The following is a 17573-nucleotide window of genomic DNA, read 5'->3' on the forward strand; positions in this document are numbered from 1 at the left end:
GGAAAAAGACATTATATTACGCAATTCTGACTTTATATCATGCAATTCTGACTTCATATCACTCAATTCTGACTTTATATCATGCAATTCTGACTTTATACCTCACAATTGCGACTTTATATCACTCAATTCTGACTTTATATCATGCAATTGTGACTTTATAACTCGCAATTGTGACTTTATATCATGCAATTCTGACTTTATAACTCGCAATTGTGACTTTATATCATGCAATTCTGACTTTACAACTCGCAATTGTGACTATATCACTCAATTCTGACTTTATATCATGCAATTCTGACTTTATACCTCACAATTCTGACTTTATATCATGCAATTCTGACTTTATACCTCACAATTGTGACTTTATATCACTCAATTCTGACTTTATATCATGCAATTCTGACTTTATACCTCACAATTGCGACTTTATATCATGCAATTCTGACTTTATAACTCGCAATTGTGACTTTGTCACTCAATTCTGACTTTATATCACGCAATTCTGAGAGAAGTCAGAATTGTGAGATAAAAAGTCACAATTACCTTTTTTTCTGTGGTGGAAACAAACTTCCATACACACCATATGATTTGTGTGAGAAACAAATAGAAATTTAGGTTTCTATACACTGAAAAATCCCCATTGCCTGTGGGATTTCAGAGCTTCGTTGGAGGGGAAAATGGTTAGTGATTTAATGCGCAGTCTCAATGTGATCAGAGTTTACAGTCTTATGTAGCTCTATCATTTATAATATCTCAACCGCATTCTCACAATGCACTGTTTATTTCACTGTATCAAGTATCATCCTTAGTGACCCAAGTATAGCAACACGAAAAAGCTAATTAGTGACCTCAATGTTCATTAGTTATGCTTGTAATTAACAAAAGCCATTAATGTGAATAACCTGTCACTACTTTGATGATGCAATTTGAGTTAATTGATGTTGTCTCTCAGAATGTTCAACTTGAGGAATATAAATGTGCTAATGTGGAACACACACACAGACACATCAATTCCTTTAGACAGCAATAGTGTGCAAAGACATCCGTTGCAAATCTGATCCACATTTCAAACAAAATTGGCTTTTTCCAGATGTCACTGTCCTTGCGGATTATAAGAAGACAGAAATGTGTCTGTTTTCCAAATTTGTTTTGCAACTCACTGATAAGAAGTTCCTAAATGCCATTTGATACTACATTAAAGGGGACAAAATTCACTTATATAAGGTGTGTGTTTGAACACATTGCGTAATAGGGCTGAGTATTGACACAAATTTCACAATTCGATTCAATTTCGATTCACAAGCTTTCGATTCGCGATTTGATTTGATTCAATTCGATATTGATTATTTTGGATATATATCAGGTACAATACATGGCAAATTTTCTCAAGGAAAACAAATCTCTGAACTAATGTTGTAAACTATGGGAGTCAGTTGATACTACATTGGCCTACTAATATTTAAGGTAAAAATGAACTGATTTGTTGGATACAAACACTTAAATTACACTAAATTTATTCATACTAACATGCATTAAATATTGAAGAACATAAACAAATGACAATGAAAAGCCTATGTAATGTGGTGCATATAATAAGCAAAATGCTCCTCTCTAGAGTAAATTTTTCTAGCTGACTAACAAGTTTATGGACACTGGATATGGTTTTTCTGAGGTAAATTTGAAGTTACATTTTTACAAGCCGTTATACTTGCGTCTTTCTGCAGTTGAAACACTGATTGAGCTATTCTATGTGACATGATACGGATTTCGGTAAGTTGTCCTGTATCTTTTAACACACTTTCAGATGCTCATTCATGTTTATGTCGCGCTGTTACTGGTGGCGGAAAAGAAGATCCCTTCATGTGCGCTCCGCGCTGCCGCATTCTCTTGAGCTGAGCTGCGGCAGAGCGATCTCGCGCCACAGCGGCAAAATGGTATGTTTTTGAATTTCGTAAAAAATTGGACGAAATTTGAAATCTGAGACTTTGTTTTATATCAATAGTAATAAAGCACAAATATTATTGTGATTTATTGGATGGAATGCGCGCTAGAATGTTTATTTCATTCCTTAACTGAAAACAGGATGACTAATCGATTCTTGGGATTTAAGAATCGATATTGTTTTGTAAAAGTGAGAATCGATTAAAATAGAGAAATCAATGCTTTTTACCCAGCTCTAGTGCGTAAACAACCAGCATATAATGGTAAAAATTCACCATCTCCTTTTTTTATAATCCCCAAAATAATAAACAGGCTCTCTAATAGTGTACCCCTCCCCCCTCACCTCCCCAGTACAAATGTTCTGTTATTGGATGTACCAACTGGTCTCCATAGACTCCTGGCATCTGAGCCACTGAGGACACCATGGTTGAATTTAATTCATGAAGGAAATGTGCCGAAGGAAGTCGGTAAAGTGTTACATAGTTGCGCAAATCATTTTACACAGATCTGCTTCACAAACAAGGGTCGGTTCAATGCTGGATTTGCACAAAAGATTAGCATAATGGTCCATGCTAGTCAATGAGTTGAATCAACTCCACAACAACATAAATGTATCCACTAACCATTCAGAAACGTCCAGTTGCATTCTAAAAGTTGAGTCTCTCTCTAAGGTTCGAAAATGTAATGGTGCTTGCACACCAAGCACAAATTTAATTATTTGCGTGAGTTGATTACATACAAAGTCAATCCAAAGACGCGAATTCGCACCGGGTGACGAGAATGACACGAAGTGGGCGACGTATTTGCCGCAAACGCGAAATTTCTACTTGAGCGGAAAATTCACATGATGCGTTGTCGCGCGAGCCAATCCAATATGTTTGTCAGAATGTCAGAAAGAAATGTTGTTTATCATGTGCATGAAAACACGCTCACATCGCTCAATGTTTTTATTCGCATGAGTGACGCAAAAAACAAGTTATCCTGCAAATAAACTAGAGCGAGTAATGTGATGCGAATATCCGCTTCGCTTTTGGTGTGCAAACAGCACTAGGCTGAACACCACTACTGAAAATTTCGGACATTTTGGCTGCGTGACATTCTCCAGTTTTGTTGTTGCCGGGCATGAGCTGTTAAAGCTGCCCTCTTCTGGGAAGGGGGCGGGCATCAATAGTGCAATTGCATTTAAAGGGACACACACAAAAACGGCGTGTTTTTGCTCACACCCAAATAGGGGCAAATTTGACATGCTATAATAAATGATCTGTGGGGTATTTTGGCCTGAAACTTCAGACACATTCTGGGGATTTATCCAAAAAAAAAAAACATTATATTTATCCATAAAACCAGAGACTTATATTAAATCTTCATTGCATGATTCATTTGAGTTGTTGCTGCCAGTGTGTGACTCTTAAACTAATTAGTTTCATTTTATTTTGATGGTCCCTTTAACACATTCTGTTGACTATAAGCAATGTTGCACCTACATGTCTACTAAACCTCATTAGAGTGTTAGTGTATCAGTTGGACTGGTAGGGTTAGAATACGTTGACATTTTAGTTGCAAAGTTACTTATTGTCAGTAGAATGTCTGTTGGGGAGCATCACAATAAAGAGTTGGCAGATATTAAACAGACAGTCTACTAGTACTCTAATGAGAGTTAGTTGACATTTAGTTGAAAAGTTATTCAACACAAGAGGGACCATCAAAATAAAGTGTTAAGAACTAATTGTTTAAAGTGTTGACGTTTGGAGGAAATCTCATTCTTAATTTCTGTCTAGATGCTTTTGTACATGTTGATATAATAGTTTAATTGCATGTGTTGTTTTAACACCGATTCACTGAAGTAAAACTGGTAATGGTGCAAATGCCCCCCCAAATTCTGTGCTGAATGCAGTTTGCATGATGCAGTTTCCCATTTGCAGAATATCAAAATCAGGGATCAGGGACAAAATCAGGATGCTTTACTGAATTACTGCATGCAGAAGTGTTGCAACTGTTTAATGCACTGACCTCTGTATCTTTAGAAATGCATTCAAGTATGTTGTAAAAGAAAAACTATTTACCAGCAGCTGTGCACAGCCATTACCCTGATATATGCCCAGGCCATTCAAAAGGAACTTTTTTTTTAGAGTTATCAACCCAACTGATATATGGTGGCATCAAAATGATGTTTCTCTCAGGGTGACATTCTTTCCCGCCAAACTCCGCTTCATCAGTCTTTTATCTGGTTCATTGTCAGGTCAGCTATGCTGAGAAATCTTATAATGTCTGCTTTTGTATTAAGTCATGAGTCATCACTACTGATCTTTCATACATTTATCTCTTTAATCAAATTCATATTTTATTTTATGTTACCTTGGCAGAGGTATTTAAAACAGCGATATCCTAAATGTGTGGCATTTAAGCTGAAAATATCATTAAAATGAAAAGGTGACAAACAATAAGATTCTCAGCCAGGCGCATTTTCCAGCAATATGTCTGAATGTTTCTTCAACTACATATGGATTATTTCCCAGGGGTAGATTTTTATTAAAGGGATGGTTCACCCCAAAATGTTCTCATCCTCATGTCGTTCCAAACTCGTATGACTTTTTCACTTCTGCATAATAAAAAAAAGGGAAATTTTCAAAAGCACTGGTCATTTTTTCTACAATTATATTATTTGTGGACTGGAGTTTTCATATATCAAAAAGGACAAAGAAAAAAGCACATAAAAGTACTATATAATTTGTGCACTGAATCGTCCTGTGTTCCACAGATGAAAGAAGTCATACAAGATGGAAGGTGGGGGTTAGTAAAAGATGACAGAATTAGTCATTTGAAACCAACACATTTCAAAATGTGAGAATGTAAACGGTGTAATTGTGTGCATTTAAAACACAGCTATACTATAATTACTATAATGAAAGACAAAGAAGTCAGCAATTTTATAAAATTTTTAAGGAACTTATATATACAGTATTTATAGTGTATCTTTTCATTATTATTTATATACTATTATAGTATTTATTCATATTTAGAATGAGCTTTTCTAAGTTTTTATTTTAGTTTTAAAATTTTTGTCACTTGTTATTTTCTTTTTATGTCAGTTATAGGGGTGCAAACGATCATAATTAATGGAATTTTATGGAACAAGGCCCCACGGTTCGGCATGCATGTGATTATGTGTGTATTAAAGTTTAACCATCACAGAGTTAAAGTTTATCATTTACAATTGTTTGCCAATTTACACATTCAAGCGATTTTAAACCATTCCAGCACAGGAAGAGGCAAAAGAGAACTCATGTACTCATGCACTGTTATTTGAACATATACAGCCGCACACATCCAACGTAAGAATCACCAGTGCATTCGGTCTTAAAGTGACAGCAGCCTATAAATACCTGCTGTCCTCTTAAGTTATTAATTTAAATCAAACAACAAAACACAGCATTAACAACAAAATATATATATATATATATTTTACATTTAATTATCGCATTTCTGTTCCTGAATACTACTGTTACACCTTATTTTATTAACTTTGTTGTAGGCTATTCATGCTTGTAATAAGCCTGTATTTGTTCTTATTTTATTACTGACTGTTCACTTGTCTCTTATAATGTTTGAACTTAGTTAGGCTATAGTTGCTGTGATATTGAAGTATTTAAAGTGTGCTTTAAAGCTGCAGTCCATAACTTTTTTTGGTTAAAAAACCTGAGACTTTGTTTCAAAACTATCTCCTTACCTTAGCCCGATTCACAATGGTAAACTTGTAATGATGCGTTATAATTTGAGGGGTAACTGGTGGGTTTCTGTGGGAAATTCGAGCTTGCTGCCGTTCGTCTTTGCGTCATTACATTATTACATCCCTTCTGTATACAGTCCCAGGCAGGCGTGTGAGGATTCTGCAAGTGGCGGATCATTTATAGCCTTTCCTCACAGCAGGTGGAATAATTAAAGGGTTATTTGACGATTTCAAAACACGGCCTCATGAAACTTCGAAGCGTTATGAATCAGTGAGCCGAATCATCATTCGGATCGCGTGTCAAACCGCCAAACTGCTGAAATTTAGTGATCCAAACTGCTCATTCGACACACTGATTCATAACGCTTCGAAGCTTCATGAGGCCGTGTTTTGAAATCGTCATCACTATATAGGTCGTTATTTAGGGATTTTTTGCGCACAAAAACTATTCTCGCTGATTCATAAAGTTATTTTAGAACCACTGTAGTGAGATGGACTTTGTAACGACGTCTTTAGTACCTTTTAAGGGTCTTGAGAGTGTACCGTGCCATTGTGCCAATGGAGGCCTTTCAGAGCCATCAGATTTCAACTAAAATATCTTAATTTGTTTTCCGAAGATGAACGGAGGTCTTACGGGTGTCGAACGACATGAGGGTAAGTAATTAATGACAGAATTTTCATTTTTGGGTGAACTAACCCTTTAAAGTAATAATTTTGATGGCGGATTTTAAACCAGAAAGTTCCAAACAACAATCATCAGTGACAAGGGGAGATTCAGCTGTAGTCAAAAGCAAAAGATTAGACAGAAATGTATATCTACAGGTACCGGTAATTCACACTAAATACAAGTAGTCACACAATGTTGATGTTGTTAACATTAACAATTTGAGAACAAATTATAACAATAATAATAATTTGCACGGTTTGATGTGATATGAGCTAAGCGATCGTTAGATTTATTCATTTTATTTAATCAATTTTAAACTTTCAGTTAATTGCCACATTTTGCTAAATGTTCTCCATGTTCTTAAGTGTTTTTTCTGCATAATTACATTTTATTTCAGCTTTATTTCAATTAATAAGAAAGGTTTTTATTTGTAATTTTAATAACCAGTAGCATAACACTGTTGCAGTGAGAGTGTGAAAGGCGTTTTAAGGGGTTCTTGTCCCCCAGCGAAAAACCCATATTTAGTAACAAAAAGCTTTCACCTTTCTTTTTTGGAGCTAGTCCATTTCTGAATTCTGCTGCCAGTCCTTGTACAGTAACATTACATCATTTTACTGAAATGGGTTTTCTGGATTAGTGACAGCCAGAGCACAAAGACAGCATGGCATGTTTATCTTTTCTGACATGAATGTAGGAACCCTATTAAAGAAAGCTCAAGGAATTTCCCTGAAACATCTAAGAGTCTCTAATCAAATGTTTCAGGCTTCAGAAAAGCCCTGTAAGTGATGCAGTGAGAATATTTAAAGTGAAGCAATCAGAATATATTGAAGATGCTTGTGTTTATAGCTACTTGAAATTATGATTTACACTTATTGTTTGCAGTATTGATAGCAAATCAGCACTGGTAAACAACACACTCTAGCACTCTAAATGGCAACAAACTCAATGTGAAGGAGGCAAGAAACTCAGCTAACAGGCAATGTCCTAAGAACTTTGGCTAACTTTCTCTCAATGTTAAGAACAAACATTTTTCCAGTATTGTTAATGTTTGTTCAAAGTTAACTGGTCTTTAATAATGTTCTCAAAACATTAGCACAGAAATCTTATACTTTTAAAACATTTAAAAGAAGCATTCTCATAATGTTTGCAAAATTATAAAATGTTTGCTTAACATTAGCATAACCAAGAAAAAAAGTTTTTAAAACATTTTCAAAATTGACGCTTTGAACGTTCATACAGACAACATTCATGTATAACCTTTTCATAACTTAACGGGAATGTTACAAAAATGTAGCCTAGAAATCTAGACGCACCCTAGCGGCAGCAAATATAATTTGCAGTCAGGGCGTCTAGCAACTCTCTGTTGCCGTGCGAACTGGAAAAACCAAACTCTAGTCAGGCCAATCACATCGTGTATAGAGTCTGTGGGCGGGCTTAACATAATGACGGCAGAGTTGCGGCGGTTCCACATGCTATACTTGAAAACATAGGCTGAATCTGAAATCGCCCTCTATACCCTTAAATAGGGCACTATTTGAGGGGACAGCCATTTGTAATGGTGTCCGAAACCACAGTGCAGTGTTTCCCAACCTTTTTTCAGTCATGGCACCCTTTGAAAATGTTCTCCATTTTGTGGCACCCCCTCGCATACGTTATGCTAGGGGTGTAACGGTACAGATTGCTCACGGTTCGGTTTGTATTACGGTTTTAGGTTCACGGTTTCGGACCCAACATCTTGATGTGGGTCTGGCTTGTTAGGTTAAGCAAAATGTTCTCAGAAATTTTTTTTTGTTTGCTGGGAAGCTCTGGCATTAATTCCAGTCTAGAATGGATACATTTTTAATACCTTCATGTTGGAAGACCGGAACGTGACCCAAACCCCACCAGTAACGTGCAGCATCCAGCTTAGCTGGTGATGAGAATAATAAGGTACTTGATAGCAATATAGCTAAGATCAGTTGATGGTTAGAAAGCTTCCCTTGAGAATATGTCTTGCCAATGTGTGTGAAATGCAGCTGGCCTTATGCTTGGAGGGTCGTAAAATCATGTGTTGCTGTCAAGGCTATCTGGTGGAGAATGATAATATGACAGTTTTGACGGCAGAACTCCATTTCACATGCAGAAAACTGCTGGCTTGGCACTTTTATTAAGGTCCAATTGAGCTGCTGCGCTGACCAAGATGTCAAGAGGCTGAATGGGACAGACGTCCCATAAATGCTGCCCACTGAGTGTGAAATAAACCTCTCCACTAAAGCTAAGAGAACATTTTGTATGTTTCCAAAGGTAACCATTTTGCTGGCAGACAGGTTACAGCTCATTTCAGGGCTGGAAACAAGCCTGCATGGCTCAACAGGGGGGGCCACCCAATTATGAGCTTGACAGGGCAATCCAATTTCAGTTCACTTGATGAGACAAATGATGACATTCTTTTAAAATAAAACAGCTATATTCTCTCCTTTTTAACTCCTATTAAAATAGGATCATGGTTCAGTCAGCACCTGCATTCTGTGCAGGTTCGGTGTCCTAATTTGAAGCAAATCGGGAAATTTTGTTGATTGCCTGATTTAAAATTTTGGACAGTTGCAGTGGTTACCCATTCACTGTGAAATCTAATTGGTCCAAAGTCCTCAGATAACTTCAAATATCTTCCAATTGGCTGCAACTTTGTCATGCCACACAATAGTTGTCATATCACGCTGGTTGGTAAGGAAAATTTTTTTTCCTGAATATATCTTTAGTCTATTAAAATGAATGAAATGTTCTTCTCAGATATACAGCAAAGAACATTGCTGTTTAAAGAACAAAACATTTGATACATTCACGCATTAGTTCAGCAAATGCCTGAAATTCATGAACTGGATATGCTCTGGCTTTGAAAATCTAGTTACCTTTAAGTAAAAAGATGAAGTTGAAAGAATGTCACTCATATTTTCTCTCTTGGCAATATATTCTGTAATTCATTTTTCCTGTCTTGCTATCTTCCATTATAACAGGCCCTGCTTCCTGTATTAAATTAGCTTCTGTTGACTACATTAAATTGAAATTTTAATAAGAAAATAAAATACTTTCAATTAAAGTTTAGAACCCTTGTTTTAGTGCATTGACACTAATTGATTGATTGATTGACAGGTGAGAAGGCGGTCGTTCACTGTTGTTTGAGATGCATCAAGACTCAACTGGAACCGGGCCTAGCTAGTAACATGAATCATGAAAAGTGTTTAAAAAAAACTTATATTTAGGCTAGATTACAATATGATAGTTTTGAATCTCATTTGTAAAGATTACAAAGAGCCATCGTACTGATCTATTATGTATTTTGCAGATTGCAGCATAGATCAGTCCCTGTTGTTGTTATTCTATTAACTGAGCCAATTTGATAGAGGAAGACGAGACCTATCTGGGTTAGAACAAGATTGATACAAGTCTAACACGGTGTGTACACAACAAGGCTAAGAACACACAGTGGTCCCAGCGGCGATGGGTATTTATGGGGAGAAATGACCCATTACTGTATCTAATTTGTGGAGAATCGATTCTGGTATCATGCTCCATCATCCACCCACAGCCAATGTGATGTTTAGACTCAAACTGACCATTCATAGTGCCTGTCAGACGGGATAGAGCTGACCAGGAGGAGAGAGGCTCATATCACTGAAGAAACATAAAGGGGAAAAGTCCTTGAAAATGAGGCATCTCTATAGGAAGACCACGGAGGCTTCAAGGCTGATTTTTTGTCGAAACTAGTCCAACAATGTTTACAACGTTTCTGAGGCTTTGAGAAGCAAATTTTGCTCTCAATTTGACTTTGTTTGGTCTGAAGAACATGTAATGATCCTGGAAGCCAAGTTAAATGAGGTTGAAATTGTTCTCATTGCTTCAGACTAAAACCTGAGAATTTAGAAGGAAGAAAGCATTTAAACAAAAACAAAAAAACATTTAAATAGCCTATGCCGTATTTTTTTGCAACATTTGTGTTTGAAGATAGTTATTGGCATCTTTCAGAATTAATTATGAAATTATCTCTAAAACTAGGCTATCAAGTCTTTCATCTCAAACTATTGAGTTGTTTGTTTGCTCACCCATCATGTGACTTCCTGTGCTGTTTATCTTTTCATTCAATTTCCAGACCTGTATTTTACTATTGTGCCTCATGGGACAGTGAAACATGAGACTGTGCATCATTATTGCATATAGATTTCATCTCAATAATCCTTAGGTTTTCAAAAGAATGGTAATTAGCCAAAGAGCAAACCATGTGGCTTGATTTCAGTATGTAAACATGCAGACCTTATTAGTTGGTCTCTGACCAAAACGCAAAATCGACTCCAAATAAGCCCCATTGCTAAGAACAAAACCCCTATTCATAAGTAGTTGAATAGCAATCAATGTTCAAGCTGACAAAAATGCAATAATTACTTAACCAAAAGCAGCAATTTACAACAGCAGATGGGCATCTTCAAAATGAATCAGTAGTGAAAAAACACGCCAGGCTCCATTCCTGCCAGCTAAGGCCAGGAAAATAGGCTTATAGCAGTCACGTGAGCAAAAACAGATGATTGAGTATATGAAAAACAAGGCATGGTCTGATCAATCTCAATTTCCGCCATGTTATGCAAATACTAAGCTCAAAATTAGGTAATTTTGATTAAGTTGGTAGTGTAATGATACCGGAAAGGTTTTCCTGGCAAAAACGAAGCCCCTTAATGTCAAATAAGCATCATTTAAATGCAAATTCACATAAATGTGTTCCTTCTTACTGTCCTTTTATGGCCAGACACAGTCTGTCCACTTTCAAATTGAAATTCCCAGCAGGATAATGCTCCATGTCACAGAACACACATCAATGGTGTTGACAGCAACCTGCTATGCGTGTTCTTCATGCCTGCATTTTGCAAAAAATCACTTCAGTAAGTTCCAGGTTATCTACATAATACAGTCATGTATTATATCTGCAGGTAGTGAATTCAGGCCTTTCTACATAGTTGCTTTCACAATGTCTGGTCGCTGATAAATGTTTTTTCTATAAATATAGGCCTATATAGCGACCTCCTACTTCTTCAAGAGAAATTGCGATGTCTACCTTGTAGGGTATTCAGTACACACACAACGATAGTCCACGGGAATCACTCCTGTATTTAAACGCGTTGACTCCTAAAACTTTGCAGTGTTTGTGTGTGACCTTTATTTCACAGAGACTAGATTTTCGTCGCCACGTTCCACGGTATTTATTTGCTCTTTCGTCCTATAACTTTTCTTTCTTAGGCAGAAAAGATAGATTACCACTTATGTTTTTGCAGCTGCAGCAAACACAAAATACTTCAGAAACGTCAGTGGGCAAGGTCTCACAGAGCCCGTGTGTGCCATTTCCTTTTTCTGCTGGTTCATCTTTTTGTAACGAAACATGAAACACCTGTATACTTGAACTATGTACCGCTGACGAAGCCAGCGTGTAAGTCCTTTGTAATAAATCACCTAATAATTGAGTTCAGTGTTTGCTATCGAGCTACAGTCTTGCGTTTCCCTCAAGTATGAATGGGGAATTACTGCCATCTAGCCGCCAAAAACTTGTCAAGCAGTTTAACTGCACATCTTCAATGAATTACCTATTAGGGGTGTAACAATATATCGTGTCACAATATATAGAAATACAAAAATGCAACAACATGTATCGTGGATAGTGACAAAATTGTGTATAGTTCACCCAAAATGAAAATTACTGTGTGAGAAAAAATTCAAGTTTATAGAGTGTCAGTAGCCTACTACATTAAACTACTAGGCCTATATATAATGTTGACTATAATGTATATTAATACAATGGGGGAATATTTGTGTGTCCTGATAATGCTGAATGTTTATTTTACCAGTATCTATCTATCTATCTATCTATCTATCTATCTATCTATCTATCTATCTATCTATCTATCTATCTATCTATCTATCTATCTATCTATCTATCTATCTATCTATCTATCTATCTATCTATCTATCTATCTATCTATCTATCTATCTATCTATCTATCTATCTATCTATCTATCTATCTATCTATCTATCTATCTATCTATCTATCTATCTATCTATCTATCTATCCGTATTGGAAAGGAGGATGAAATGCTTGATTTCAAGTGTTGCACATTTCAAGTGTTGTTTCCTCTTTTTCTTTTGCCAATCAGTTTCTTACACGTTAGCTCATTTTAACACTGCTGACAATGCACACAGTGATGGCCTAAAACGAACCATTCTATAATTCCATAGAGTAATTGCCACTCTATAAAATCCCTCATGAGATCAGGAGAATTTTGTCACAAATCCTTTCTCCTCGCCTCTGTCTGTAAAATCACCTTTTAACAAAGTTTTACGGTAATAATGCAGCAGGTATAAATATATTAGTTATTGAAAAATGATGACAAAAAAGCACTTTATGAATTCCGCACACTAAAGGGAAACCACTCTTGGTTAAACTTAAATTGATGAAACGTATAATAGCAGGATAAGTGGCTTATTTTGCTATTTTACATACAGTAGAATGAATAGTTTAATCTTTGCACATTCACATTCCCTTGAAGCATTGTTTTATTTATGAGAAAAGAATGTCCATAACAATAATGTTGTGCAAATTGTACTGTATATCACACTTGGTATTCATACTTTGAATAATCATTAAAGCTGCAGTCCGTAGCTAGTACATAACTAGCAAGGGTTCAAAACTCCTTACCTTAGCCCAATTCAAAATGGTTAGCTTGTAATAATGCATGGGCGTCGGAACCATTGTATGTGTGTGGGACAAGACCCACCCACTTTTTACGATCAATGATATTGGACCCACTCACTTTTATCGTCTCTAACATTCAGCACGTCTGTTTACCTACCCCTAATCGATAAACACTTATTATTAAACACATATTAGACGCTTTATTTCCACTTTTCTAATATTTTCTTAATTTGTATTGAAAATAAATGCCTTTCCGATTTGATATGTGATGGGAAAACGGAGAAGATTGATTTCGGCGAAAGCCGGACTCGAACCGCGGGTCGATTTGTGTCAAAACTAAATGCCGTGCGTCTTACCCCTACACTACTCTCAATGATAAGGCGATTTACGTAATTTTGTCTTTCTGACCTATACGTTTACCAAATAAAGCGGTATATTTGTACTTAATGTAATTGGCATCTACTCCAGTAAAAAAATTCTGAGGACCCACCCACATTTTTTTTGCTTCCGACGCCCATGTAATAATGTGTTATAATTTGAGTGGTACTGGTAGCTTTATGCGGGAAATTCAAGCATTTTGCAGTTCGTCTTTGCATCATAACATCACGTCTGTATACATAAAGAAGGAGTCCCGGGCAGGCTATATCGCATGCGAGGATGCTGCAGGTGGCGGATCATTTGTAGCCTTTTCTCACAGCAGCTGGAATAATTAAACGTATAATTTTGATGGCATACAGAAATTGAAATCTACTGGTAACGCTAATACACACCAAATACACATAGTCGCGCAATGCTGATTTTGTTGACATTAAAAATTTGAGAACAAAGTATGACAATAATAATAATTTTCTGGTTTGATGTGATATGACTTAAGTGATCCTTAGATTTAATCACCTTTTGTTGTGCGATTTATTGTAATGCTTTTTTGTCACAGTTGGTCTGAACAAAATTGGCAGACATGTTACTTACTTGTTCAGATTACATTTTCCAGATATTTTAATCATACTTCCAAAACAATCTGTGATTCCGAAGTACAGTATCCACGGTGACAGACAGCCAGCCAGTAACTCCTGAAAACATTAGATTCATCCACGCTGAGGAGCCGTGCCGATGCACAACCCACGTTAAATGATAATTCCGCAACTAACTGCAATTGCAAGCTTCAAACAGAGATGGCGACAAAGAGGCAAAACTTACGGACTGCAGCTTTAAATGTAATTTTTGCCAATTTCAATATGGTGACTTCCTCGCCTATCTACTCTAACTTAAATAGTTTTGCCAATCTGCATTTTGTAAGCCTTAGTCATGCTGTTGTAAAGTGAATAAAAAAACACACAATAACTGTTATGCGCAATTTGCTCCTAGTTCTCTGGATTCTAGGTGGTCCCAGTGGATCATTTAACAGGATGTGTCCTGTTGTAGAGAATAGCTCTGTGATTTTTGTTCTGCACTGTTGAACATGATGTGATCTTCCCAACTAAACGATTCCCTCCTGCTCTTTCCATCTGTTGTTTTTCGTCAAAAAAAGCAGGGAGTTATTGGGATTCTGGAAAGAGTTGAAGGAAAGAGCTGCTCTGCCACAGAAACCTACCGTTTAGATGCATGGAGGTGTCAGCTTCAAAGACCTTACATGTTTCAATCCCAATTGCTTTTAATATGTTCATAGAACGTTTTATAAATGCAATTCCTTGGATCTCTGTCAAATCATACTGGAAAGTATTCCAACATGTTACTGCTGTTAAATACATTTGTTTAGATAAATATTTGCAAAGTACAGTTTATCCAAATGTTAAATTTGTTGTATTTTTTTGTTGACTTATTTCATTTATTAAGTTTGTTGTGTTATTACTTATAATACGGAAGCCATTTTTTTTGCACAAATATAATTTTTTTTGGTAAATATCTTTTTGTAGGATTTGTCAAACATTTTTTTTTGTTTTCTAATTTTTTTAAACCAAGTGCAAATAGTGTGCCTTGTAATAGCTCTGCCTAACAATGCCTGTTTGGGAAAAACAACATAAAAAAAATAACGGGCGTATTTCAATGTTTTTAATGGCGTAGTCAGTAAAGCAGGCTTAAAGATAGGTTTTGATGCAATCGACCCAGGTTCAAATCCGCCTTTTGCAAAGCTCGCGCTTCTCTCTTTTCCCATCACATATCACATCGGAAAGGCATCTACTTTCAATAAAAATTAAGTAAATGTTCTAAAAATGGAAATAAAGTGCCTTACGAAATGTTTAATAATAATAAAAGCATTTATTGGGTTTGGTTAGGGGTTGGTGTAGGGAGGGCTTTTATTGTCCCATTAAGGCGGCATCCATTTAATAATTTGAATAAATATAATCATTTACACTCGGTTATTATTGCATCCTGTTAATGTACAATACTGAGGAGCAAATAGTATGTATCCATCAAAATAAAGTATAAATAGCACCTAATTACTATTTACACATATTGCAAACTACTTTTACATGGTGTAAATAGAATACATCACTATTTTCACTTAGTGTGCTATTTCACTTAGTAAATAGCATCTACAGCTATTTGCACTTAGTGTAAATATCCTCTATCGCTAAGTAAATGTTATTTGCACTTAGAGTAAATAGCATGGATCAATGGCATCTTTTTTTTAAAAATGTATTTTACAAGCATTTTCTAGTTTGTTTAATGTTTAAGATGGGATCGTCTTTTGATACCTGGGGCATCCCTTGACATAGATTTCTTTCTTTTGCTGGTGTAAGCAGGGTCGGTGACAAAACAAATATGATTCATACGGACCTGTGTCATCTGCTTTTGCTTCACGCATGTTTGGCTTTTGAAGATTCCTTTGTTGTTTTGTAAATATGGCTACAGTCTCTCCAAATGCAGAATAGATAGATAGATTAGAATATTATGTGTTGAAGATGTATTTTAGTTGTCTGTCAGTTTATAGGTATTGACTATAGGGGACTGTGACCTCATACTGTAAACCACACTAGATTTTGTCCAATCTTTGCTTTAATGTAAAATTGAGAGATTTTTCTAAATAACAGGATGCTAACAAGAATTCATGTTTAATGAAGGTGACATTGCCTCCTCCTTCCTGACAGACTCCTGTCCAGCGGAGCACTTGTCTCACCTCTTAGATTTAGATCTGCTGAGTCAGTCAGTTCCTGCTGTCACTTTCGGTTTTCTCAATCATAGATAAATAAAAAATCAGGGGCCATGTGCATAATGTTTCTCCCCATCCATTTGAACTAAGACTTGGAACCATATAAAACAAGGAAAGCAGTCGAAAGTTGCACCCCAGACAGCAAACAGCAGTTTTATGTAAACTAATAAATAAGATCCAGGGCACCACTTTTATGATCGTTTATGATGCAGTTTGGGCCTTTTCAAACAGTGTAGAGACTGTCTCAAGAGTATTGTTGATTATATGCATACAGTATATAATCGTATTTTCAGTTTTTCAATTTTCAGAATAAATAATAGGGGTGAGCCAGCAGGGCACAACCTAACGCGGGGTTAGTTGTAACACACATGGTTTAAAACTTTCCACACATGACAGGATGACGAAACCTAGTGTATTTACTAGTTGTCATATCAATATAGTCTAATATTATTTTAATCTTATATCTGTTATTTAACAGTTGAGAAAGTTCTTAAATTCTGATCGAACCAGCAGAAGACACAAGCCAGGTTTAAATGCACAGGTGGGGCATGTGTTACAATGTGCTTCTATTTGAACTATGCTATTCTATTCTGTACTTTTATGAATTCTATTGAGAAACCATGAGCAAAAGGTGAATAATGACTGAGAGTCAATGTTCATAAGTTATTAATTATTATTATGTTTTAACTATGCTGTATTGCTGTATTTTGAGGTGTGTTTGTTGTCAAATTCAAAAATGAGTTTATTTTTAATTATTAAATAAAAAGTTATATAAATATGTTACCTGATATAATCCAAAAATATACAAGATAAACAAAAAATATGTTATCAATAAAATACAATTATTACATTTTTAAGCTAGCACATGGTCATATAACAATGTGCCCCTAACATGTTACAATGTACCCCACATATGGGACATCACATTTCACTTCCATTCTTTCGGGGTAAATCAAGAAAAAAGTATACACTGTATGAAACAAAACCACATAATTCTACTAGATATGTGTGAAATTAATGGGGGTAAAAAATAAATACTCTGAACCCCAAGCGGATTTACACAAACTGAGAAAGTCAAAAAGCATTAGGTTGTGCCCTGCTCTCCCCTACTCTTTCTAGAATAGAAATGCTGCATTTGCTGAAGATCGGCACATGCACAATAATGGTTAGTAGCCTAATAGTTTTACAAATGTAGTTTTAGCTCATGCTACAAAACTACCTCATCAGACAAGGTTTGTAAATTAAGTTACATAACAATGGGAGAGATTAGATAAGATATAATGTGCTGTACAATGCAAACAAGCACATAAACTAACTAACTAACTAACTAACTAACTAACTAACTAACTAACTAACAAAAAGGTAGCTGTCCTT

At 35.9% G+C, this 17573-nt stretch overlaps 1 protein-coding gene across 1 annotated transcript in view; it reads right to left on the reverse strand.

The window, feature by feature from the left end:
- tfpia (tissue factor pathway inhibitor a) overlaps window positions 1-17573 on the reverse strand; it is a 1059262-nt gene that overhangs the window by 830322 nt on the left and 211367 nt on the right. The gene's annotated exons all lie outside the window — the stretch shown is intronic.

This window comes from Gobio gobio (assembly GCF_949357685.1).
Source record: "Gobio gobio genome assembly, chromosome: 7".
NCBI lineage: Eukaryota > Metazoa > Chordata > Actinopteri > Cypriniformes > Gobionidae > Gobio > Gobio gobio.